Genomic DNA, 26,296 nt, shown 5'->3' with positions numbered 1-26,296 from the left:
GGATCCATTGGAAAGGGGTTACTAAGATTGGCCCTCACATGGAGAGGAAGCTAGTTAGGCACCAGTTAGGTATGGTCTGTGCCTCCCAGGATATAAGCCTATCACAATCCCTGTGTAAATTAGAAGGTGGTTTCAGTCCTTGCAGAAACAGGAAGTGATAATCATTTGAAATCAAGCTGAGAAAAAAATTGTGATCACTTTAAAGATTCAGCGCATGTGAGTGAGTTCTAAAATATTGCAAGGTTAAAGAAGCAAGCAGGTGTAACCGATGTCTTGCCTGTTCATTAAGAAAAAGGAATTAAATCAATAGTCATGTACTAGGGACTCTTTCTGTCTTATTCTTGTCTATACTTCAAGAATCATGCAGAAAATATTTTTTGAATAAACATAGGTAAAGGAATTCGGTGTTCAAACTAAAGTTGATTAGAAATTTGTATTGTTTGCATTAGACACACTTGAAACTGTATCTGGGCAATGTATGTAATTCTCTCTCAATAACTTTAATATAATTGATGGTGTGGGTATATATGTGCACACATTTGATATGATTGATAGGAGTTCTAAGTAGTTGTGGTTATTAAAAAGGCATTACCTAAGGAAAGATACAAATGTACATACATAAATATACTATTTGAATAGCTAAGACAAAACGTGATAATGCTAGCAGAAGTTTCAGGTGGTATTTGGAGAATTTAGTACCACTTGGTTAATAAAAAAGTATTTTCTTTGAAGTTCCAAGCAGTGAAAAAACTAATAAAAATCAGGTGATTTTGTTACCTACAATAGTGGGCTCCTTACACGAATTATCTATAAACAGATTTTGCGGCATAAAAATGAACATTTAGGCCAGGCGTGGTGGCTCACAGCTGTAATCTCAGCACTTTGGGAGGCTGAGGTGGGTGGATCACCTGAGGCCAGGAGTTCGAGACCAGCCTGGCCAACATGGTAAAACCCCGTTTCTATTAAAAATACATAAATTAGCCTGGTGTGGTGGCAGGCGCCTGTAACCCCAGCTACTAGGGAGGCTGAAGCATGAGAATCCCTTGAACCCGGGAGGCTGAGGTTGCAGCAAGCTGAGATTGTGCCACTGCACTCCAGCCTGGGCAATGGAGTGAGACTCTGTCTCAAAAAAAAAAAAAAAAAAAAAGAAAAGAAAGAAGTACATTTAAATGCAGGTGCATACACGATAATGTCAGATTGTAATACATGGAAGGGAATTTGAAAACCCCTTGTTTTATAATTTTAATAATTCAAAACGTGAACAATGAAAAAAGAGAACAAAGAGGAAGTAAGGCAATAAGGCAAAAGACTGAGATGAAAATAGAGCTAGGCAAGGTAAGTAAATATTAGGATGATGCTAAAATTGCCATTTGAGAATTTTAAAATGCATTAGAAATAATAAAGATTAAAGACTGACACCACAGGAAAGGGAATCAGTGATGTGAGGCACACATTAGAGAAGCTATTCTAGGATACAAGGCGATAGGATTGAGATACGGAGATGACAGTGAAGATGAAACATGAAAGATTAAGGAGAATCAACATGACAGATAAATGAACGGAGATCAGAACAAATGGTAAAAAATCAGTAACTGAAGTCATAGCTACACAAAACTTTCCAAAACTGAAGAAAGCATTGAGTCTGCAGAATAAGGGGTCTCACTGAGAAGCAGGCAGCATTGATGAAATGAAACCAGTATTTAGACATATCATGCTGAGGTATCTAAATTTCACAGGATAAATAAAAAATATTCCACAAACATCCAACTAAGAAAAATCAGATTATTTGTGTAAGAAAAAAAAATTAAGTGCGTCTAGGATTTCTTTGTTGCCAGATGGCAATGCTAGAAGCAATATATATGGTGGTGAGGGAGAGGATGACAATGTTATTGACTAAAGATCCCACCTGTGGGCATATTGCCTCCTTTGTGCAGTGGCAACAAAAACACATTCCACAATATGCAAAACTCAGAAAATGTACTACACAAGCTTCATACCTGATATTACTCAGAGATAGCCTCTAAATGACAAAAAAAAATTACCATTAAAAAACCCTTTGAGAACAGTGAATCTGTATTGTAGAAACACTGGTAGTGAGTAGTAAAACCAGTTAAATGATAAATATAAGTAATTATACTGATTACCAACATAATCAAAAGATAAATTTTAAAACAAATTTTAAAGATAAGATGAATAATGTAAAGTATTAAAATGTAATAATAAAAATCTAGGTATAAAATTTTAGATCAGTGAGTGAAATAGAAGCATAAATGGTAGAGTAGTATTGATTTTATATGCATTTTTATATGTAACCACCCTGATGATTAGTTTATTAAGTTCACTTATTTGTGTTTTTCAGTACACAATTACTTCAGCTATAGTTGTTCATGATATTATATATTCCTTTATAGTGGTTTTATCTCTTAGTTCTGATGCTATTTTTTAAAAAACTGTTTTTGCAGAAACAAACACAAATGCTACTGGAACAGATCAACAAACTCTGCATCCCAAAACTCCTGGTTACCAAGATTGGCTCATTCTCTTCTTTGTTGTTAGGCCCAGTCAGTCTCATAATTATCACTGGCAAGGCTGTTTCTGGCCTGAAGGATCCAGAATACATTCCTAATGCTTGATTTCCTAGGACTTCGAAGGTATTCAGAGGCAGTCGGCTTACAGACTGCTCAGTGTGGTGAAAATATTCCCTTTGATTGTTAATTAGTTCTTTGACTGCATTAACAACGTCAATCTAGCAAATGTCAATGCCGTATTGAGAACATAACCCTATTCTTTCACTAATGCACTTGTTGGCAATTTTAGAAGCATATAATGGTCACTGCTGTCTTGGTCTGTGAGTGAAATGCTGTCCTCATTAGGAACCAGACAACGCATTTAAAACAGCAGGAAGAAAACTAAGATTCGTCCCCCAAGCACTTTTGCTGTGGAGGCAAGTTGCTTTCCTTGTTCTGATCAGAGGGTCTCATAGGCCTTGCCCACATGGGTTTGCACTGTGCTGCTTCTCCATCAGCATCCCTCCATTGAGCTCTCTCCTGTTCAATTACGGTCATTGTTGTCTCCTCTGAACCCAGACTTAGAGTCACACAGCTTTTTCCTTTCACAGATTGTTTGATTCTCCATCTTCCTTTACTATTGATTTAAGTGATCCCTGTAGTCAGGACCACTTAGCATTTTAAATGCAGTGTCTGTCCTGTTCTTAATTTCTAGAGCTGACTCTGACTGGAGACAGGAGGTACTGAAACAGTTCTACCTCCAAAATTTTTCCATTTGCAGTTAGTCTGAACCTTATGCCCAACTTCTCTTACCTGGAGTCCTGATCTCATAACAAGTGTTTTGGGTTTTGATAATCTGCCATGTTTCTCAGGTACTGTAATGCTACCATGCTCTCTCAGGAGCCCTGCCCTAAATCCCGTGTTGGTGGCTGAGCCCTGACTTCCCTGACGCTAGATGATTCCAGGCCTCCCAGGAAGTCCTGCCTCTGTGCTCTGCCAACCTATTGTGATACTCTGCTGCTTCCTTTGGAAGGTTTTCTGTTTAATACGCATGTGGATTGGGGCCTGATATTATCATATCCTTCTTCTCCACTTGAGTGTTTTGTTCTTTGTTGTATAGCATGGCTCTTCTCATGTGTAGCTTTTTCGGGTCTCAGCTGAGTGATTGTGGTGCTTAGCAAGGTCTCTCCATTCTGTCTGGGCCAGAATTCCAAAATTCCCAGCACTGTATAACATCTGCCATCTCAGTTCAGCATTAGGTCCGAGAGCCACTATTTCTCTTAGGCCTTACAGAATTTTGCCTCGCACATATGCAGCCCAGCTTTCTCCTAAAGACCCTTGGGGAAACCCGTGCCTACTTCTTTATGTAGCTCCTTCCTTTCTAAAGCCCTGCTCAGGAAATTCCAGCCACCTCAGCACCCTAATCTCCAAATTCTGCTTCCTCAGCTTAGCAAGACCATTGCTTTCTGATGGGGTTTCAACTCCCTGCTTCACCACTGGGAAATTTTCCCTGAGGGAGAAAGCCAGGAAAAATGTGGGATTCTCCACATGTGCCTTTCTTCTCTCAAGAATCAAAGTCCTGTTTGTAGATTAATGCCCAAAAATAGTTATTTAATATATTTGGTACATTAATAAGGTTGCTTTTTATGGGAGGGTAAAGTCTGAATCCAGTTATTCTGCCATGGATGGAAGTACCAAATTTTGTGAGTTTTTAAAAATTGATAATGTAGAAAAGCTTCTGGTAGTTTCACAACTTGATATTGGTTATGTCAGGTGCATTTTTAGGAACTGTCAAATTTGGGAACTTCTATACAATTCATATATTCATATATTTTTCATATATGAGGTAAATGTAACTCCAACTAAAATTCCCCTCAGCCAGGGCCACAACTACCCTAATATCTCCAGGCAGGAGGCAGAGTGGGATGGAAGGAATCAGAGGGCAGACAGAAGTCTTCACTGACTATTTTTACAAGATTTTACTTTTGAAAGTTTTACAGAAATTGAGGATCATGTAAATACCGCGTTGGTTTCTTGTCCAGACTTTGGAAGGGATTTGTGCAAAAGACGGGCCCTTAAATTGCATTAGCTTCGTGGCTGGGGAGCTGGGGTGCATGCTTCTTTTATCATCTGCTGACCAAGGATTTCTGCCTTTGCTACTTGCCATATTTGTGAAGTCTCCTACCCTTTGTCCAGATTCTGAATCTGGAACTTTCTTGGTTCCAAACAACTGAATATTTTCTCACAATTTTTGATACATCGTTTTTGGTCGTTTTCTTCCCCCAAATGACCAAAGCCAGCTTCTGATATCTTTTTAAAACAGTAATTCAGGTAGATGATAAACTATCACACAAATCCTTTGTCTTACTTTTCCAAACAGATCTCTGAGAGTCCAGCTACCTCAGAATAGAAGAGCCTTGCGCTGTTGCTGGGAACCCAAAGATTTTGACAGTGAAATAAATTGTGTTGGGGCCCTCAGGGTATTTTTATTAAAGTAAGATTATACGATGCATTGTAAGAGCAGAGATTATACATCCTGAAAAACAGTCTTTTACAAATATAACGATTATATTATTTTGGCATGCTTTTGACACCCATTTGTGAAACTGAAGTTAGTTACTTAAACTTATTTGATTTGAGAAATTTTATATTATCTCTGGGATTAAAACCCAAAGTTGATAAATGTTGAATTTAAAAAGCATTGTGTTAATTCATCATTTAGTTCAAAGACTGTCATATGGAGATATTTTTTTCAAATTGAGAAGCCATTATCTACACATACATAAGCATTTTCTTCTATAATGTAAGCTTGATATGGTATGATAGTCTGATAGATTTTAATTTCCTTGGATTAGTTAATGTAGGCTTTCCTAGATAGAGATGAAAATATAATTTGTATTATAATCTACTTGAAATAACATGGATTTAGAAATTCTTCCTTTGATAGTGGAAAAACCCTGAAAGATCACTTAATTAAAAAGTTACAAATTAGTAGATAACCCATTGCTTATATAGAAAAGGTAGGTTGGGGGATTTATATACAGTTTTAGTTCTCTGATTTGATTATTCTACAATGTTATACCTATATTAAAAGATCACATTGCACCCATAAATATACACAATTATTATTTGTCAATTAGAAATAAAGCTTAAAGAAATTCAGATTTACGGTGATTATTTCTAAATTTATTGGTGAACTTTTCATGTATCAGATTTGTTTATATATCAGAAAATATCTTTGAGGAGGCACATGAAAATATTACTTTTCTTAATTAAAAAAGTAAAAAAAATCACTATTTCATCAAAGATACATAAAATAATTTTTTTAATTAAAATTTGGCATTCCCAGAGTAGTCGACCTAGATAACTTATCTTAGAGCAGAAGTTTACAACTCTGTTGAAGTGATATTTTTTATTCTTTTTATCTTTCCAACCCATGAAATTTTTAGAAAAGTTAGTCAATAACGTGGCATTGACTCTGTTTGACTGTGATTGACCTCTCTTACTTATGGCATAGTATCTATTTGTTTCATTCCACAGAACTCATTTGGAATCACCCCAAAAGCAGCAGCAGGGGAGTTTCCACAAGGGAGTACCCCAAACCATCCCCGGATGAGGCCAGTTAGGATTCTAAAGAAAGAAGCACTAAAGGCCAGGGTGATCAGCCCAAACCTTTATTAGGGAAACTTACAGAGTGCTGCAGCAATGCTCCTGACAAATAGTAAGAGAAAAGGAGTGTTCTGCCCGCATATAAACTCCATTATCTGACCCCCTCGCATGTCCACAGTGAAGGGGTCAGGGTATGGGAGTTTCTATGCAGGTTTAAGGAATCATATTCCTTATTCCATATTCCTTAAGGAAACATATTCCTAGCTCAGGGCCATGGCTAGTTTCTTTCAGTGTTTTGTGCAACAATCTAGGTACCATTATCAGTCCCGAGGTGTGTTCAATGCCCCAATCCGAGTTCAAGCCTGCTGGAAAAAAACTTGCAGCCGGCTGGGTCACAGACCAGTCAAGACACTCAGTGATTTTCAGTCAGGACACAGACAGAAAGCAGGGGGCCTCGGGGACCCTACACCATTCTTCACCTTTCTGGGGTTTCTTTGGAAAGACTCATCTCTTATTTTCATTGTGAGATTCAGGGGAGATTACCTCTACCACTGGCTCCATGGTGGATCCCTAGAGGCTTTAGTCAACCAACATGTTTTCCTCTTGCTTCCTAACCACACAGTGTAGTCAAGACATTTCTGTGCCTTGAAAGAGAAACCGATTCCTCTTACCCTGGATGGTGCGGTGTGAAGTTGCAAGATCTGGAACTGCTGTAGCCATTTTACTCTTGTGAGGAGAGAGCCTGGAACTGCCTGCTGAACGGAGCAGGGATCACCGTGTGGAGACTAGGCATGGAGCCAACATCGTAAAAGCCAAAAGTAAAAGATGAAGAGAAGTTGAGCCCTTGATGACAAGTCTGTGGTGTTGTTTCAAGCTTTTCTCGAAGCCAGAAATATCTCTGAACTTTGAAGCACTTAAGCCAGTGCTTTTGTTTATTATTAAAGCCAGTTGAAGTTGGTTTTCTGACATGTGCTCACAGATGATTCATCACAAATACAAAATTTGTTGCTTAGAATAGGGAGTCATAAGTGATAGACTCCCATATATGCATTTGATGGAGCTAAAGTTAAGTGAAAGTCAGAAACAAAATGAGTAGATTTGATAATGGGAAACCAAACAGCAAGTTAAATTGTCATTTAATTGTACTCGGAACCCAGAGCACATACAGACTAGGTTATAGTTTTAGGTAATCTGAAAGATAAAAATTCAGGATATTGGAAAGAGTTCTCCACTTATTGAAATATGGTCCCATAAAACAAGAGCCAAGCTTAGGGTGAAGCTGGGTTGTTGTAGTACAGAAAAGGAACAAAGGTCCTTTCTGCCTGCAGCCTGCAATCCAAGGTGATAAATGAGTAATAACCACAAGGCAGAGAGGAGGGAAATATAGCAGGAGACATAGTGGGGCTGGAAAAAGCCTAGTCTCCTAGGTGCCTCTGAAACACTCCTGATGAACAAAGAGGTCGTTATTCCCATGGAGAACATGTGGACAGAGCACAGTAAGAGTGTATGCTTTGGAGCCAGGCTTACTCAGTTTGAATTCCAGCTTGGCTATCTATTAACTGAGTGACTTTTCCAAGATCAGTCGGAAAGTCACATAATTTTTCTGTGCCTCAATTTTCTTATCGGTAAAATGGGAATGATAATAACTTCAAAACCTTTTGTGAAAAGTAAGTTAATTTATGTGAAGTGCTTAGAACAGTGCCTTATATATAGTAAGTGCTATGTAGCCTATGGACAATAGAAAAATGATGCCTCCCACTTACCCCAGTCTGTCATTTGGAATTGCCCTAAGTCAGAGGCCAGTATAGAGCCTATTTCCCTGGGGTGTAGGTAAAGGCCAAAGAACTGAGACCTGTAGTATTAGACCTTTGTGGTAGGTTCTTGACAAAGACTCAAAAGGTCTTTGGATTTGGTTAATTAGTTCGTGAACTTTTCCAGACATTACAAATTGGAAACCAAAATTTAAGGGAGTTGTATCACCAGACAGATTTCAAGCCTGGCTTATGGTTGGCGATTACTCAGCCCCTCAGGTTATTTCCAGAATCCATTTCTGCACCAGTGGGAAATAGGCTGCTAAAGAGCTACAACCTCAGAAGGGAGGTTCCTCACCTAAGCCCTGCCAAAGTGGCTGTGGAGGACCATGGATAAAGGAGATTCAGAGATAGAACTTGGGGCAGACAATTGATTGACCAAGAACTCTCTTCACTGTTATGTCTGATATTTCTTGTTATTCCAGCCTAGAAGAATGTGGTACGTGCTATTAACCAATGACCACTATTCATTCTCAAAACCAAAGTGTCCCAAAATTTTCAGTGGTTTAATAACCACTGACAGTTGGAATATTAACAGTGGTTAAACTTTCTAGTTAGCTTTAGGTTTCCAGGCTGTGAGGAGTTATAATGTGACCTGAGAGAACTGTATTTTTTACCTGCCTTGGAGCTGAAAATAGGAAATGGATGTGACTTTCAGTGTTTCTCCCTTAAAAGAGATACAGATATTTGAAAAATAGGAAGGTGTGCCTATGAAGACACTGGATTGATGTTTGCAGTCCAAGCCACATTTTTCCTCATCCCAGGAATAGTGTCCCCTTTTGTTTTGGGAAATTGTTTATTTCCCATTTTCAGTCATGGGTGGGCTCCAATTGGCTCAAGCTCATTAGTATATCCCACTTTCTCAGACATAGTAATTATTTCTCAGATAGGCACATAATCCAGTCGTAACCAACACAACACAAGGAGAGGTTTGCGGGGACTTTGTGTAAAAGGAGCTTTTTTTTCTTATTCCTCTAGAAGGTGTGTTGTGAACATTTGAAGTCTGCAATGGCTACAGTCATTTTACTCTGAATAAAAGGATCTGAAACTAAGAGAGTAGTTGAAGGAAGTGTAATGTTGGGTTTGAGAATGGAGTAAATGCCATCCAAGGCAGAACAAGACTGACTCCTCGGTAACATTTTTAACCACTAGATCAAGCTTCCCTTGAGACGAGTATTAACTTCAAATTTTTCAAATAGGTGAGCCAATAAATGCTTCATGGTAGAGTATGGTGGTTAAGAGAAAGTTTCTGGAGCTAGGCTATTCAAATTATAGCTCCATACTCACTAATTGTGAGACCTTGGAAATAATGCCTTCATTCCTTATTTTTTTCACGTGTACTATACAGGTAAGAATATGTTGACCTCATAGGATTGTTGTAGAATTAGATTAATACATAGGAATGTATGTATGTATGTATGCATGTATCTATCACATTGCTCAAAACATAATAAGCACTAACCAAGAGTTATTTTATTTTGTTATTATACCTAATAATACAAGACATTACAAGCCATTTTGAGTTATGTCATCTGTCATTTGGAACTGAAAGAGGATAGCAACTGTTACAAATGTTAATTTTTTTCCTTATCTAATATATGATAATATCCACAACACCTGTATCTGGATAAAAAAGAAAATATTGAAAAACACCACATCAACCAGCTTCTGAAAGACATAACCTTGCAGGAAAATTACATTTTTTATGAGGTTGAGGTTTTATTATCCATACTATATTCCTGGCCCAGTGAAGAATCTGTTTTACTAATATTCTACAATTTTGCCAGGCACTTATATAAAAGCTTAGATACATAAAAGCTAATTATTTAACATGTAAGTGCAATTAAAACATATAAGGGGCCTACCTTCATGCTGCTTCAATTCAATTTTTCACAGCTCTCATCATTTCTATCATTCATGCTGATGCTTTAAAATTTAAAAATGCTCTTGATGTTTTCATCATGAAGTCTTTGCCCATGCCTATGTTCTGAGTGGTATTGCCTAAGTTTTCTTCTAGGGTTTTTATGGTTTTGGGTTTTATTTTTAAGTGTTTTTTTTTTTTGTTTTTTTGTTTTTTGAGACAGAGTTTTGCTCTTGTTGCCCAGGCTGGAGTGCAATGACACAATCTCGGCTCACTGCAACCTTCTGGATTCAAGCGATTCTTCTGCCTCAGCCTCTCAAGTAGCTGGGACTACAGGTGCCTGCCACCATGCCGGGCTAATTTTTGTATTTTTAGTAAAGATGGAGTTTCACCATGTTGGCCAGGCTGGTCTTGAATTCCTGACCTCAGGTGATCCGCCCACCTCAGCCTCCCAAAGTGCTGGGATTACAGGCGTGGGCCACCGCACCTAGCCCTTAAGTCTGTAATCCATCTTGCATTAATTTTTGTATAAGGTGTAAGGAAGGGGTTTAGTTTCAGTTTTCTGCATAGGGCTAACCAGTTTTCCTAGCACCATTTATTGAATAGGAGATCCTTTCCTCATTGCTTGTTTTTGTCAGGCTTGTCAAAGAGCAGATGGTTGTAGACGTGTGGTGTTAATTCTGATGTCTCTGTTCTGTTCATTGGTCTATATGTCTGTTTTGGTATTAGTACCATGCTGTTTTGGTTACTGTAGCCTTATAGTATAGTTTGAAGTCAGGTAGCATGATGCCTCCAGCTTTGTTCTTTTTGCTTAGGATTGTAGTTCTCCTTGAAGAGGTCCTTCGTATCCCTTGTTAGCTGTATTCCTAGGTATTCTCTTTGTAGCAATTGTGAGTGGGAGTTCATTCATGATTTGGCTCTCTGATTGTCTATTGTTGGTGGGATCTAATTAAACTAAAGAGCTTCTGCACAGCAAAAGAAACTATCATCAGAGTGAGCAGGCAACCTACAGAAGGGGAGAAAATTTGTGCAATCTACCCATCTGACAAAGGTCTAATATCCAGAATCTACAAGGAACTTAAGCAAATTTACAAGAAAAAACAAAACAAAACAAAAACCCATCAAAAAGTGAGCAAAGGATATGAACAGACACTTCTCAAAGGAAAACATTTACATGGCCAGGAAACATGAAAAAAACCTCAACATTACTGATCATTAGAGAGATGCAAATCAAAACCACAATGAGATACCATCCCACACCAGTCAGAATGGTGATTATTAAAAAGTCAAGAAACAATAGATGCTGGCGAGGTTGTAGAGTGATAGGAATGCTTTTACACTTTTGTTAGGAATGTAAATTAGTTCAACCATTGTGGATGACAATATGGCAATTCCTCAAAGATCTAGAGCCAGAAATACCATCTGACTCAGCAATCTCATTTATGTACCCAAAGGAATATAAATCATTCTACTATAAAGACACTTGCAACGTATGTTTATTGCCGCACTATTTATAATAGCAAAGACATGGAACCAACTGAAATGCTTGTCAGTGGTAGAGTGGATAAAGAAAATGTGGTATATATACACCTTGGAATACTATGAAGCCATAAAAAGGAATGAGATTTTTGCCAGGACATGGATGAAGTTGGAAGCTATCATCCTCAGCACAGTAACACAGGAACAGAAAACCAAACACCGCATGTTCTCACTCATTAGTGGGAGTTGAACAATGAGAACACATGGATAAAGGGAGGTGAACAACACACACTGAGGCCTGTTGGATGGTGGGGGATGAGGGGAGGGAACTTAGAAGGGGGTCAATAGGTGCAGCAAACTACATATGCCTGTGTAAATACCTGCACGTTTTGCACATGTATCTCAGAACTTAAAGTACAGTTTTTAAAAAAAGCTCATGTATGTCTTAATTTAAGCATCTTGAGAGTAAAGATTTAAGCTTAGCACCTCCTGTGCTCCTCAGTGACCCCAAACAACTTTTAGTTGGTTTTATGTGTGCTCCCTGTTAAACAGATAAGAAAGGTACATATAGTTTTATCTTTTTTATAAGATTTCATCATATGCTTCAATAGGCATTTAATCCTGTGTTTTAATTACTGCCAGAAAAATGGCTTAATAGCAAATGTTTTAAAACCAAAGTCATTTGGTTTTATACCAAATGCCATTTTTGGGACATACATTATTTTACAATTATTTGGCTAACAGTCAACAATTCTATATATCAGATCAAGTCTTTCCATTATTTTCCAGTACACTTTACAACTCATCTGTCTTGAAGGAATAATCGAGAACTTTTTATGGCTAAAATTAGATATATTTTTGTTTAGTAAATTGTATAAGAAACATGAATAAAAGAATCAAATGAATGAATGGTCCTTTTGCTGTCAACATTCTCCAAATAGTTCTCTAAGCACTCTGTCGGCTGCTTTGCATTTTTCATCCCTGCTCCACTTTTGCTTCTGCCCCCAACATTTCCCCCAAATCATTCTTGTTAAGATCTCTGACACATCCATATTGCTGAATCCAGTATATGCTTTCTGTCCTCCTTTTACTTGACCTCTCAGCATATTTGACATTAAGGATCTCCACATAACATCTTTCTTGTTTTTGTAACCTCTCTCTTTTCTAGTGTTCTTCCCATCCATGTATCCCATTCTTCTAAGCCTCTATGGTTGATTTTCCCTCCTCTAAATTGACCTCTGTTTGAGTTCTTCAATGTTTCATAATAGGATTTTCTTTTTGCCCTCTAAAGGCTTTATACGGTAGATCTCCTGTGTTTCTACAGATTTAAATACCATCTACATGTTGATGACGTTCAACTAATATCCATTTCTTCAGATTTCCAATTTTATATGTCTATTTTTCCATTTGACATCTTTATTTGGATATTTTATGGACACCCCAGATGTAACATCAATCTTGTGAATCCCATTCCATTCATAGTCTTCCTCATGTTAGTAAATGGCACTTTCTTTCTCCCCAGCTGCATTATCCAGAAACTTGGGAAAGACCCTTTATTCTTTCCTCTCCCTATCCCCCTGCTTCCAAAGTGTTAGTATGGCCTGAAGGTTTTATCTACAAATTACGTCTTATATGCTTCTATTCTCCACATCCATTACCAGCACTTCAAGTCAAGCCATATACATAGCAGGTCATAAAACTACTTTAATAGTATTCTGAGTTTCCCTATGCCCTTTCTTACTTCATGCCTCTGTAATCTATTCTCTCTATAGCATCCAGAATGATCTTTTAAAAATAGATTTTGCTACTTGCCTACTTAAAAATAGTTCAATAGATTTCTATTGCAATTTGAATTAAACCCAAACTTCAGATGTTGGCCTGAAAGACCTGGTATGGAATGACCCTTGCTTATCTCTGGACTCTTAACTTATATCTTTAATATGCTCTGGCCATATTGCCTTTTACCTTCCCTCCCAAGATTTTACCCATTTTAGAACCACTGTGCATTGTATTAGGTTGGTGAAAAAATAATTTTGGTATTTGCCATTACTTTTAATATTTAATATTATTTCTTCATGAAATGCTCCTTCTTTAGCATTTCACATGAATGTCTCCTTCTCAGCCTAGTTATCACCTCTTGAGGGAGACACGAGGGTTTTTTTCTAAATAGGTTATTTTCCTATCTTATTCTCTATCATAGTGCCACATTTGATTTTTTCCTTGTATTTTGCATTTAAATTTTTATTTATTAGTGGGGTTCACTTGCCTGTTATTTTTATCTCCCCATTACAACATACAGATCTAATTTGAATAAATATGTAAGTAGAATTGTTTGATGTGTGAACGGTGATGTGAGGTTTTCTCTCCCTCTATAATCTCCTAGATAACCAACATGGAGAAAGGCTGAAATAATAATACTGGACTTTACTCATCTTCTAGGCCTCTGGTGGAAATAAATGAAATATATATAATTCTTTGAGGAAAGGTACTGATAATTCTAAGTATGTTCTAGTATAAGAGTAAGTATATGAAAGTTTACCCTCTGCCTGCTCTACATTTATTATTGAAGGTATGTTTTATGGAAATTTAAATTATATACACCTTTGTGGTTTTAACAAATTTATTTCATCAAACACATATTGAACATCTGCTATTTAGTAGGTAACATATCAGGACTAAAGAAGCATGAAATGGCTTGCATTTTAATGTGTTTACAGTCTAGTACAGGGACTAATACATGCAAAAATCATGATACTAAAAAATGTGATAAGTACTACTAAAAAATTAGAAAATACTATAGGAAGCCAGAAGAAAGATGAAAGTGGGTGTTGAAAAGTTTCCAACAATATAACTTTCCCCATCTCCGGTGGAGACAATAAAGCCATCTGTCATTTTATACTGAACCTAGAATAGCTTGGCACATCATAGAGCCCTAATAAATATTTGTTGAAGGAATAATGTGTTGAAATAGTAAAACTGGACTTTCCAACAGAGAAAAACCTTGGTTCCTTGGAAAGCCTTACTCTTTATTACATTCTATACTCCTTTGAGTCTTGTTTCTTGGTTTAGCCCCTTTTCTTTTTTTAGTTTATCATCCCAATTGAACAAGATCTATGAAAAACCCTGGCTGTGATGAGCCAAAATCAATGTTGAAAAATATAGCATTTCCCACTTCAAATATCTGAACCAAAGCCTAAAGTGCAAGTATATTTTTGTGCTTTTTTTTCCTCCACTTTTAACTTTAAAGTTCTTTTAAGCTTTTCTTTCTTCTTTATTTGCTTCACTATCCTCTTCTACTTTATCTCTGTTCCTTAGTGTATTAGATGACATAAACATCCAATTGTCTTCCTTGTGGTCCTTGTTAAGCTCTTTCAATTGCTAGATTGGTTTAAGTCACCAGTTAAGTCTGTACTGAGGCTATGTTTTGTCTAGAATGCCAAAAGAAATAAAAAAGAGAAAAATGACTGACTTGACCTGTTCTATAACATCTTCATTACATTATAGCAATAGTTTTACCAGTAGAACCATTTTCTCCCATGCACCTCCCAAAAATAAATTTTAGATGGAAAGCACATCTATAAAATAGCCAAAATTGGTGCTGCTCTGTTGGACAGGAGTGGGAGAATTGGAGTCCCCGATTCCTTGGCCTCTTTCTGCTGCGGGGGTTGGGAACATAACTCCATAGAACCCTATATGATCTCTCAATACAATTTGAAAACCGCTGCATTTATTTATGGCCAGCGCTCTTCTGATGCTCTATGGGCCTTTCAGTAGGAATCCACCCAAGTGTAGGGTTAGAGAAGGACAGAAAATTTCTGGAGAATTTTATTCCAGAGAATAGGCCTCAAGTGATTTAATTATTTCTACAATTGACTCTTCTTTTTTTCTATTGTCTATAAAATCAAATTTTAAATTTATATCATAACACATTATTAATCTTGTTCTATAGATTATAAAAATTGTAGAACTCAGAAAATGACCTAACAGTAATTTTAATAGCTTATAACTTACTTTCCTTATTGACCATAAACATTGATGTTTTTATCTTTAGAACTGTCACAGTATGTTTCTATTTCTTACCTTCCGGCTGGTTATAGCCCATATTCAGCTGCTAAGTAGAATACAATTGTGAGATAAGCAAATTTAAAGTTCATAATTAAATATTGAAACTGTTCAAAGTGGCAATGACAAATATGGCCCTAAGATACAGGTTTTCTTAAGAGCATTGCTCATATTTTGCATGTAGTAAAGGACAGTTCCTGATTGTAGCCAAGATAGGGGAATATCCATACTTTAACTCCAATTTTTTTTAACTAAATAATTTATTTTGAAAGAAGACATTATGTAACCTTATATTATTTCCAAGTCAGATTGCTTTCTGAAAAAAAAAGAAAACCTGAGAATTTATAAAAAACCTTTGCAAAATTTCTTTCTCAAATCTATTTATGTAGTAAGATTAGATTAATTAAAAATAATTATTGTATCAACTCTTAATATGTTAGCCATCACTTTTTCAAGGTGACTTTTATTTTTAAAAATCAATATTTCACTCAGTGAAAATGTTATGGAACAAGACATGATAATTAGCATAAATAAATTACTTCTATGATGGAATCTAAACTACACAAACTCTCCCTCATAACCATCAATCTTTCATTTTAGTGAAAATAGTTGTTTGACTGAACTGGCTACAAAGCATAAGGCACACCCATCACTTTAATATATGAGGAAATTAATTAAAATTTGAGCCTCAGCAGCTGAGTATAGAGCACACACTGAGACCCAACAAAGATAGTTCCTGCTCTCAAGGAATTTATATTCTAGACAACCACAGATGCCAATAATTAGTTGGGCAACAGTTGTAAGCATTTACTTTATCTTGGTAACAATACTAAGAGAGATGCTCACCTCATTACTGGGCATCTGTGGTCTTAAGCCTAACTGTGAAGGCACAGTGCAGGTAGGTGTCAGGGGTACTTAAATAAATACATTCCTGTTCCCACAAAGATGGCAAAAATGTAAAGCTCAACCTTGACAACGATTTTTGAGATTCAGGTGTGAGTCTCTGCATGCAGCAGCCATAAGAAAGAACCAACAGAAGGCAGAAGACCATGTTCCAGCTAATGAGCACTCTGCTAGCAAGTGGATAGCACAGCTCGATTTGCCGAATGCCTCTGAAGCTGTCACAGAACAGAAAGCTTCAAGTCTGTGTAGGCAGCTCACATGTAGGGGCTGCTGGGGAAGGTCTGTTGCTCTTGATGTTGCTGCCCATAAGGAGATGATGCTTTCTGTATGAGGTCAAATCATTGTTGGAAAACCAACAAAATGAGTGATGCTATAAATAATCATCCCTGAAGAAACGTTTTAAAAGAAAAACAACATTGGACAGATATCTTTACTGTGACATTATTTATAATAGCAGAAAATATTCTAAAAGAAAACAAAAAAATACAACAGAATGTATAAGTACATTATGATTTATCATCCAAGGGTACTATTGGGCTGCCAATATAATGATAATTATAAAAACTACCTAGTAACAAAGGAAGGTATTTGTGAATTAAATGCATAAAGTAGAAAACTACACACTGTATGTTTTGTTTAAACTATATTGAAAAAAACGGAATGTTAATAGAGACAAATGAAAAAGATTATAAACAAACGAGTACCAAACTTAGAGACAGAATATCTGGATTTGTAATCTGTTTTATCATTTATGATTTGCACGTGAGCAAATTAATCAGTTCTCTTCAACCTCAGAATTGCAAAATGGTCATAATGCTATCAACCATATTCTGAGAATGTGCGTATCAACTGGAATAACATGCCTATCTTCTATACAGTGCAGTCAAGAGGGTGGGCTTAGGACCCAGGCAGCCTGCTTAAACTCTGGTCCGGGCACATATTATTCATGGATCTGTGGACAAGGTAATTAACTAAGGATGCCTCAGTTTCCTTACTGGTAACTGGGATGTTTGAGTCAGGGGTTAAAAGCATGAAAGTTGGAGCTAAATGCTTGGATTCGAATCAGTCATTTTCTGGTTTTAGCAAGTTACTTAACTTCTCTGGGTCTCTATCACCTTGTCTTTAAAATAAGGATAAAAACAGTAACTGCTACATGAGCTGTTGTTAAAGTGTTATGATTTAATTTGTTTAAGAGTTTCTGGGACAGTCTGGCACACATAATAAGCGCTTAAACGCTTAAGAAATGTTAGCCATTATTATTCAGAAAAAAAGGAAAAACATTGACGTTGGTTGAGCTGGTTCTGAATTTGGATAGGAGCTAAAAAGAAACCCAGACAAATAAAACATGTTACTGCAGTAGGACTGTTGGGCGGGGGTGGGTGGATGGGTGGGGTTTGGGGGTATTTTGTCCTTGTTTTAGATTTCTTTATTGCTGCAGCAATATTTTGTTTCAACAATAAATCATAATTTAAGATGGGAAAAATGAACAAATCTGTTCTATGTGCTATTCCCTGAGGCAATGCCTGCTCCAGTGACTGACTGATAAACTAATGTGTGCTGTAGTATTAATAGCTTATAACAGATTAATATGTTACGCACTACCCCCAAGGTAATATATTTGCATTTTAAACAGGCACCTTATGCTGGAGATAGGTACAGATTGGTGTTAGGAAGTTTTTGATTCAAGGGAACCTTTGGGCACTGCTGCAGTCACCCAGTCTTGGTATTTGAGTATTGCACAAAAGAGAGCTGAATTCTGAAGGCCCCCAGGCTGCCACAGTCATTCTTTATCTGATCAATGAGGGAGGCAGAGCCAGGGAAGCAGCAGCATCCTTCTACATGCAAAAACAGAACCACTACACAGACTCACTGGATTTACCACTGCAGAAATCATATCCACCCTTCAACCCAACTGTCTCCCTCTCCCTCATCCCTGCCGAAAACAGAAAAGCCACTTTTAAAGAGCAAGACAAACCAAATTGGTCTGCCTTAAAAATAGATATAACCCATTTATTTGTGCCTACAAAGTTATGTCACAGATATTTTAATGATCAAATTCTACTAGCTCAAGTACTCATTGAATGAATTGTTGGGAATCAGCCTCCATAAAAACATCCTGATTTTATTCCACAAATATTTATTGAGCATCCACCAAATGCCAGACACAGGAGACTGAGTAGAGAACAAAACACAAGTTCTTGCCCATGTGGAATTTACATTCTGATAGAAGTTATTTCTGAGAGTTTGTAAAGGTAGACTTATCTGTGCCTGTAATGTGTCAGTTGCAGTGACCTCCACCCAGCAAACATGTTGTTTGGCTCCTCCAGCTCAGGATCCCCTTTCCCCTCAACTGTCACCCACTAAGTCAGTTGGCTCGGAGGACCCACAATGTGGCCATTGTCTCCCCTGAAATCTCCAATGGTCTTGTTAAGGCCGTTAAGATTTCCAGTATTCAAGGGACCAGACTTGTTGAGTTCCAAGAAAACTGATGAAGGAAAAAGACCTACTCCTTAACTATAAAACCACTTTGTTACCAGTGTCCTAAATGCATCTCTTCTTGTACCAAAAATCTCCTTTGAGTGAATGAATCAGATTCTGGCCAGCCCTGTTGATCGAAATCTCATGAAGACAGGCTCGTGACTTTCAGTCCTTCATCCCTTTAACAAGAGATCTCAAACACAGGCCTGGGAGCCAGATGGGAACTTGCTGGTGTCCTTACTACTCTCTGCTCAGTGCTTGCCTGTGGCCCAAACTCCTCCATTCCCCAGTTACACAGCAAACTTTTCCCATACACCTTAGGAAGAAATGATACACACCCTGATGGTATCTTGATCGCATTTCAGTCATCCCCAAATGCCCTGTTACATCCTTAAGAAAAAGTCAAAATCATGGAGGACTAGAGATGCCAAAACTAAGGTCAATGTGACTAGGAGATCATCAACTCTGGGCATGAAGGCAAAAGCTAAGCCTAAGGCTAGGTGTGAACTCAACAGCTGCCTCTTTATTCCTCTTCAGTGTCTTTTCTTCATTGCCCGCAAAGGTGCTTCCCAGTCTATTTTCTGTTGGGTAGAGTACAACATAGCAGAAAGAGGAACTTGGGTCTTCTGATATCATGAGACATGAAATACCTTAGAGCAGAGTCACCTCCCTTGAGTGCACTATGGTTTCTAATGTCTCAGTCAAATGGTATATTTGGAACTTACATATTTTTCATGCAGAAGGAACTGGAAAGTTAATTAGTCCTCTGATTTTTCATATTGTTTTCTGGGAATCAGTTCAACATAAGGCAAGGAGACAGTGAACTACTGAAGGGTTAAGGGACCACACAGCAGGTAAATCCGTATCTCTGAAACCTGATTGAATGCCACCGAAGGAAACTTACAGGGTGATTCTTATTTCTCAGCCCACATCAGCCTGAGAGTAAAAGAGTAAAACTGTGTATAATAATAGTCTTGAAATAAAAATGGCACTTCTCTGGATCTTTCTACAACAACAACTACAACTTCAACCCCAGTTCAAGACTCCCTTCCCTTTAAGTTCTTCTTGGTAGAGCTGGTATCACTGGGCATGCAGCGTGGTATATATTGTCTATCATTTTCTCGTTTCCTGTTCTGTGTCCAGACTTCTAAAGTAGTGACAGCTGGTGAGACATTGGGTCCTGATGCCATGCTGAGGCTATCAATGCAAGTGAGACTTCTGCAAGGTTTCTGTCAAACAAATAGAATATCTAGCACAGTCATATAAGTACTGCCTTTTTATTTTCAATGTTTTAGAGAGTATAGTGTTTCTGACTCTTTCATTTTTTGCTCTATCCCCAGAACTCATGTTTTGGCCTATCAGGCTGGTACAGAAAGTCTCTGGGACACTGCTTTGGGCTTACAATCTTCTCCCTTCTTCACTCAAGCTCCATCACTGGCCCGTAACTCCTGGGTCCAACCTGGGTATGATTGCAACTCCTTATTTTGAGGATAAAGCCTGGTGAGGGAGACTCCTAAGTCTTTCACGTAAACTGATCTCTTGACACCAGCCCTACCAATCTTTAAGAACAACTGAGTCTATTTTGTGCCTAGATTTCTGCAGTAATAGTGTTGAAGTAACTACACTAGTGCTTAATAAGTGCAACTCTGAATTCACACTCTCTTGGCTTAATCTCTATGTCCTCCTTTCTCACCTCCACACTCCAAACAAATTCTGTTAGAAGGGATGTCTCATGGATTTAAGTCCCGAAGTAACCACATCTAATTACATCTTAACTTGAAGAATGGCCTGTTAAATCCATTGGTTTGAAGAAACAGATTAACTATAGTATATTGAGGGCAAAAGACAAAGGGTGGAGTTGTTTTTTCTTTGTCTAAAACATAGAAATGCTAATAATTTCTTGGGGAGATAAATATTTATTAGTTTAAGCAGGTTGGGAGAAACCCAGGATTTCAAATTTAACATTTTTACATGCCACTTTTTACGGTGGGCCCTCTTGACTAATTAAAATAATATTTAACATATGTTTCAAAAAATTTGTTCATTTTCCCTCTAAATATTTTCTCCCAACTGCTGTGAATAGATATATAATCTTGGTAGTTCCAGTGAGCCAAATAAACATTTGTACTTCTGAAATTTAGAGGTAAACTTCAATTATTCCAAAGAAAATAGTTCCAATGAGCATAATTTCCCAGGGATTTTACTTTAGGAATATACTCAACCTTCACTGCTTGATCATCCTTTCAACATCTTTCTCTGCTACACTCAGGTTACTCCTCTATGCTGGCATCATTCTTTTTTATTTATATTATTTATTTCTACGTAGTCTAAATAAATGTGAAATGTGCACATTTTAAAGAATTCTCATTTATATAAAAGTAGGAACAAAGACAGATAGTCTACTATAGCAAAAATATTCCATGCTGTTTTTTTTTCAAATCATTCTTTAGTTTAAACAAGACATTTTTTAGGTAGACTGCCTTGTAACTATGACATTTATGAATGCTGGAATTTTCCTGTGTGATTTACCTTCCCCATTACTCTGTAATTGGTGGAGAATATTAAGAGAAATTCTTTTAGAAAAAAAAAGAAAAGAAACCAACAACAATAGCCAATTATTCTGCTATTTGAAACCAAGAGGCAACCTGAAGTCTTCAGAAGCAAAATCATATTCTTTTAAATAATATTATAAAATGTTTCTGCTTTCATCTGCAAAAGGTATACATCTACAAGTTTTCATTTCACATGACCCTGTTCATTTCTGCTTTGCATTTAAACCTTTGTTCATAGCTGTGGGAAATCAAGTCAAAATCAAAGCTTCTCAGGAGGGAAAAGGAACGATGAATGTATAATATGTGCAGGGAAGTCATACCAAAGAACTTGGCAGTTCTCCTAATCAGCCATACTCTCTTCTACCTCCCTGTCCTGCTGCAGTGCTGCTTCCTCCCATGAAATGTTCTTGCTGTCATTTCCTGGATAGGTTCTGTTTCTTTTTCAGGACTCATGAGTGGTATTGGTTCACTGGGCAGCCTTCCCTGGCTGTCCCAGTCTGGTTATTTGTCCTCCTCTATGCTTCTGCTTGTGCTGTGCCTCCTCCATCACAGCAGATCTCTCTGTGTTGTGGCTGCGTCTGCTCCTCTGTCTTCTCTGTGGGAGAAGTAACCTCTGATGGCCCGGCCGCTTTTCATCTCTGAGATGCCAGGCCTGTTCCGGTGCTCGTCATGCATGATTTGAGTAAATTAAATGAAAGTGGTTGAGTGCCTCCTGGCTCTTGAAAGGGAGAAAGGGACACTCTGTGGAGTCAAGACTGAATATCTGAGTCCTGAAACATTTTTCTGTGATGGGAAAATGGTTTTCTTTCTCTTTAGCCATTATTTAGAATCTTTCCATTGTGTTTAAAATATGGATACTAGGAGAGAGAGGTCTCCTGATTTCCTTTTTCTCAGGTTAAGACTCAGGCATCGGGGAAGTGTTTTAGATAGCTGAGAGTAACATAGGGTGAAGGGCACAATGGTGTTAGATGGGGGACTGGTGGGGTGCAGGTATGGGCTGCAAGGCCTCCGATGTTCTTGTGTGGTACTGATGCTAGGTTGAGGGGCAGTGGGCCTGGCATGGGGCTTGAATGACAGGGGAGTGGAGGAACACTGCAGTAAATGCTGCCATGGTCTGCAGACTGGCTGGGTAGATGAAAGTGACATAGGCTAAGCCATTCAGTGATTGATAACCAGGCCCTGACCAAGTTCAGAGAATCTAGGTCAAGAGTTATACCAACAGCTGCAAACACTAGAAGTTAAGTCCCTGTCAGATGTGAGCCAGTACAAGCCCAAGGACAAGCAAGAGGTCAAGGGTCCCCTTTGCCACTCTCCCCAACCCTGGCAGCCTTGTCATATTATACCTTTTCCCTAAATACCTGATACTATCTTGGGAAGAGTAACTGGGAAATAAAAGCTAGCAAGAGATTAGACACACTTTATTTAGAAAATACTGAAAGTTACCCAAAGAGACTATTCGTATTGTTAGCCATTTTAAAGTTTAAAATGAATAGGAATAAAAGTCATAATTACCATTGTTATTTTCACTAAGGTTGGGGCCTTAAACAATGAATTAGTTAAAAATTTCATATTTCTATGTATTCAAGTTGAAATATGAGTTATAATTGCAAATGTATTACACATTTATCCCTAATTTAATTTGAAGTTGGTATAACATAGGACCATCCAAAGCCTAACAGGTGCCTATCCTGTCCCACAAATTTATTTTTTGCTTTTGATATTTTATCTAGTGTAATATCGATTGTACATGCAACAAGCCATCTATAGATGCATTATTTTATTAATATTTTATTAATCTGCTTGCAAATCCCTCTAAATTTTGTACATTTACCAACAGCTCCCTTTAACACATGAATGTCAGAGTAGTATAATAGCATCTTTAAGGACCACAATACTCCCACTTATACCAAAAAAGTAAAAAGGAGAATTGTGTCAATTATCTCAATTATTTAGGAAAGCCATCATTTTGGTCAATTTATACGCAATTTCCTTTTAAAAACATACACGTTTGCCTAAACAGGCAACAGTTGTGTTCCTACTACTTATGCCCCACTGAAAATTGCATGGACTTATGCCAGTGCAGTTTCTCCAGACAATGCATATTCCTATTATTTCACTGAAATTATCAAAAAATGAAATGGTGAGTATATGAGGAAAGGGAGAATAAATATGTTTTCAGTAGACCTTAAATAAATTATCCTGCTGATCATTTTTGGCCTGATTGACAAAAGCAAAGTGAAACAGAAAATTGAAGCAATTATCTGAATCATTCCTGTTCCCTGTCTTAGGCACCACATCTTCCCAAAAGAGGATGGTTAAAAGATCTTTATTTAGGATCCTTTAGGCCTCTTAGATTTCTCTAACCTTCTGTCAGAACACAGGCTTGGCTTCTCTAGCTAGATGAACTAGAGTGAAAAACAATGTTTCATTTGAAATTTTGGCTAAGGAGTAAGGAGTCATGGTTTCATCATCTCATGTGACTCTGGAGTTGCACCCCAGGAATAAACTTTTGAAAGCTTTTGTCACGTTTAAAGGACTCTTGCATTCTAAGATAGTCCAGAGCTGTGTATGTGCTGGCATTCTCTTTCTTCTTCCTGGCTTTAGTGAGGTGTGATTGACAAATAAAAATTGAATGTGTGGATATTCTTCAACTCTGGAAAACGTTGGGCTGTTAGTAATGACTCCTGTCCTTCTGAATTGTCATCTTATATAATATTGTCTATTTACATAGTGCTTTGGAATTTATAAAATGCTCTGTTGTGTCATTCAGTCCCCACCCTTAGAGCTCTCTATATGATTCAATCTCCTTTCCCACTAACTGCTCGGGATGGTCTTCTACATTTTAGAAGTGCTTTAAAATCAGAATATATTGTTTTATTTTGTATCTTCATGCTTTTACATATTTTGTTTTCCCATCATATGTGTCCTGATCTTTCAAGCCTCATTTCCAGAATCACTTTTTCCGTAATATTTTTCTGACTTTGCCTTCCTCTCCTCCCACCCCAGAAAAATGTGACACATTTCTTCCTCTCCACTACTCTAGAATTTGGTAACTCCTATAGTATAAACCTATCACTTTGTATGCAAATGTGGTTCCTATCCTACACCTCCATCCTAGATTTGGAATTCCCTCAGGGAAATGGTTTCGTTGCATTTGTCTTTGCATGCCAAGAGCTAACAACAATGTCTGGTGCATATTAAGTTGTGACATGAAGGATTTTTTTAAAGTAATTATTACTGAGGTAGACAGGAGAAACCATTTTTTTTAAAAGAATAAACCTTAACATTCTTTTTTTTTTTTTTGAGATGGAGTCTTGCTCTGTCACCCAGGCTGGATTGCAATAGTGTGATCTCGGCTCACTGCAAGCTCCGCCTCCCAGGTTCACGACATTCTCCTGCCTCAGCCTCCCGAGTAGCTGGGACTACAGGCGCCTGCCACCACATCCGGCTAAGTTTTTTTTTTTTTTTTTTTTTTTTTTTTTTTGTATTTTTAGTAGAGACAGGGTTTTACCGTGTTAGCCAGGATGGTCTCGATCTCCTGACCTCGTGATCTGCCAGCCTCGGCCTCCCAAAGTGTTGGGATTACAGGCGTGAGCCACTGTGCCTGGCCAAAATAATAAACCTTAACATTCTTATTTTTACATTAAAAATTGAAGACTTTGGAATTTAAAAGATCTACTCAAAGGTTTAATGCTGAAAAAGGGAGGGGTGGGAACTTGTAGTTTAATAACCTCTCTCTAGGGAGAAGAATGGTTTTTCCACCTGGGGTGTCTGCCCATTGGTGGAAGCCGTACCTTTACTCGGTCCAGCTTTCTGAAATTAAAAGAGCCACATGATTTCACTGATCTCTGTGAACTGGATGTTACAAATGGGAAACAGCACAGGTACAGGTTATGAGTATTGACTGGAGCTAAACTGCCTGTGCTCAAATCTCAGCTCTTACCTGCTGCCTGTTGCCTAACTTTTCTGTGCCTCAAATGTAAAAGGAAGATAAAAGCATTCATTTCCTATGGTGTGAAGAGTGTTCAAGGAGTTTATGTAAGTCATTAGGATAGTGCCCAGCACATTAAGTGCTCTACGTGTTTCCTATTCTTATATGTGTGTTGTTGCTACCAATGGGGAAATGAAGAATTCCTTAGTCAACCTGAAGCTTGGCAGATGAAATATTTCAAATCTAGGAGTGAAGTGATAAAAGTGTCCTTAGTGAGGAAAAGGTTGAGAATCATTGGATGTACTGTTTGTCCTTCTGGCTGAACTTTAAAGATCATCAAGTAAAGTCAAATACTCAGGCAGCACACAACCAGAAAACGTCTCCTTTCCGGGGAGGATATTGATGGAGAGGTACAAGCAGATTTTCTACTTGCTGAGAACAATTCGGCAAAGAAATAATATAAGCAGACATCATTTTGAGCATATCCTTCCTTTACAATAGTCACTAGAAAGCTGTTAAACATGTCTGCAGATCAGAATTTACAGCAGAACCCACAGATAAGAATCATAGCTTTTTGGTTTGGAAGGGGCCTCCTATGGTTGCACAAGGAATCTTTAGAAAAATCTTACTTTGCAGAGCTATGTCTTATTTAAGTGATATTATGCATGGTGAGGATTGCTTTGAAATTCAATAGAAAGAAAGCATAAGGGTGATAAAATAAAATTCAAATAAACTGAAACACATGCCAGTTTGGGGACTCAACAGAGTATTTTGGAGTCCCACTGGTAAAATAACATGTCCAGCTTAGGCAATTAAGTCAGAGTCCTCATTAGAGAATGTGGAAATACATAAAGAGAGTGCTTGAATTGAACAATACTAAATGGGGTGTTGCTAAATCCTGTTGTGTGTTTGTGGGATCCCTGAGTTAGAAAAAAAGTAAATATCCCCAGGATCAAGAAAGAAATTGAGACTGCCTATTGCTGATAGTTAAAAGGCAGCATGGAAGCGGAGACACATTTGACAAAAGTCAGAGATTCTGGTTCTTGTCTCATGATTTAAGAAGTTAGATAATCTCTGAACTCTATTTTTCAAATTGAGGGTTA

The sequence above is a fragment of the Pan paniscus genome, chromosome 11 (assembly GCF_029289425.2).
Source record: "Pan paniscus chromosome 11, NHGRI_mPanPan1-v2.0_pri, whole genome shotgun sequence".
NCBI classification, from domain to species: Eukaryota; Metazoa; Chordata; class Mammalia; order Primates; family Hominidae; genus Pan; species Pan paniscus.
Note: the sequence above shows the minus strand (reverse complement) of the source record.